At 38.2% G+C, this 2,250-nt stretch overlaps 1 protein-coding gene across 2 annotated transcripts in view; it reads right to left on the bottom strand.

Annotated features, from left to right (window-relative positions):
* Positions 1-2,250, bottom strand: part of TEX10 (testis expressed 10) — a 41,505-nt gene that overhangs the window by 27,630 nt on the left and 11,625 nt on the right. The window lies entirely within an intron of this gene.

The raw sequence follows: 2,250 nt of genomic DNA on the forward strand, positions 1-2,250 counted from the left end.
CAAACTAAAAGAAACAGAAAGTAGAACAGTGGTTCCCAGGAGCTGCGAGGCAGGGAACATGGGGAGTAATTATTTAACGAGTACAGAGTTTCATTTGGGAAGATGAAAAACTTCTGGAGATGGATGGTAGTAACAGTTGCACAAACAATGTACTGAATGCCACTAAACTTCATGTTTAAAAATAGTTAAAATGGTAAATTCTATGTTATGTATATTTTGCCATAATAAAATAATATCCTTTGTAATTCTGTAATTCAACATAATATGAAAAATCTAGACATCAGGTCAAGAATTAACTGGGGGTGCGTGAATAAGTGTGAAGACCACTGGCCTAGACCATTGTTGACTCCCCTAATTTAACTTAAGTTGCCCTACACAGGCTAACTGCTAAGTATTCATTTCCTTATTAAGTACAAAAGCAGCCTGTAGTCCCTAAAAATGAATCACAGGGGAATCTTAAAAAGAATAAGTTATACTGCAAATTCATTTTTGCTAAAAATTCCACAATTTCCCTATCTCAGCCTCTGCATTAACTCCTTTTTCGCCTTTTATATTTTGTCACAAATCACTCTATCAGGGCAGCTTTCCCTAGGACTCTACTTCCCCCGTAAAAATATCAGGACTGGCTCCTTATTACAAACTCTTATATTATCCTAAACTCTTCCTTCATTAACTTTATCACAGTTGGTCACTGATTAAAGAATCACAGACGTAAGTATGTCTCCCTCATTAAACTGTATGCACAAGAATTGGTACTCCATCTTTACCACTAAATGCTCAGCATGTAACAGTAAGTGCCTTGCAAATACTAAGTCCAATAAATTTATTGAATAATGATGGTATGCCCATATACTCTTTGATAATTTTTTTATATTTAATGGCCTACTAAACTCCAAACATCCTACTCTCATTTAGATGAAAATTATATATGGAAGTTCTTACTAAAAAAACAAAACACAAAAAACAAACCCACAAAATTCTATTCAAGAGTTCAAAGACTTCTGAAACTTAACCATGGACCTGATTAAAAACTTTTGCTCTAATAAGAACATCGTATGTGGGAGGGAAAAAACCTAACATCTTGCTCAAGAAAATATCTCCCTATTTGATTCTCTGTCCTCTCCAACTCGATACTCCTTAATCTTTCTAAAACATAGTTTTGATGCAACCAAAAGTCTTCAATGACAAAAGGATCAAAGCTGAAAGATAAATGAATTCGAGACAAGAAATTACTATCAGCATCAAGGCTAGTGAATAGCAGAAACCAGATTTGACCCAGATCTGTCCCCATGCTCTCCCTCACCTAATCCTATAGCTTTCCTGTAGGCCATCTCCTCTAGGTGGTATAATCTCTCATCTCTCGTTCCATTTCTGCCTGCTAAAATCATATTCATGTCCAATTACTCTTCAGTATAGCTTATCTGTTTATCCTAATATGATCTGTCTCTTCCTATGAATTCCCAGAGTACTTCTTATATATGGACACTTGTATACTGCCTTATGTTACATATGTAAATTCACTTTTCCTCCTGCCAATTTTTGAGCTATTGTTTCTCAGCTTCAAATCCACCCTTCTATACTCTGCTTTGTGATCCTGGCACTAGGACTCTGTGAGCCACATCTTTTCTCCTTTGCAGATGGGTTCTTCTTAGACTCTGCCAATAAAACGGTAACAGAAAAAACTGAAAAGCGATAGGAGGAAGGGGTGCTCTCCTTTCTGTTTGCTTCCTAGTCCTGTTTTTGCTTCCTTTTGCTGCCAGTGCAACCCAACAACTCTTCTTCAGGCCAGCAGCAGTTAAGTCTAGTAGCCACAGTTGATTAGAATTGGAAATTTTTCTGACAGAGAATGGATATCAGCATCATGCCCTTAATAAACACCAGCACCACCTAGCCAGAACCTCCTTTGCAGAGTTCTGGACTCCAGCCCCAAAGGGCCCCTCTTCTGATCTCAAAGACATTAGCCCAGCTGACCACCAATCCCTTCCCAGCGGTCTGAGTTTTGGCTCCACAGTCTTTCCTCCGAACTTCTTCCCCTGTTCTCTGTTCTCCCAGTCCTTGACATAGCAGTCGCTTCCTGCAGTTGCTTCCTCCACAGTACCTTACTGTTCTCTTGTCTGTTCAGTTTGTTAATATCTAGTTGGCAATTTTTATATCACATTCTGTTACAATCACTGTGTGGTTTCTGCCTCCTGACTGGACAATGACACTCCTTCTACCAATTTTATGACTTTTACCAATTTTACTGATTTT

The sequence above is a fragment of the Pteropus vampyrus genome, unplaced genomic scaffold (assembly GCF_000151845.1).
Source record: "Pteropus vampyrus isolate Shadow unplaced genomic scaffold, Pvam_2.0 Scaffold123, whole genome shotgun sequence".
Classification (NCBI taxonomy): Eukaryota; Metazoa; Chordata; class Mammalia; order Chiroptera; family Pteropodidae; genus Pteropus; species Pteropus vampyrus.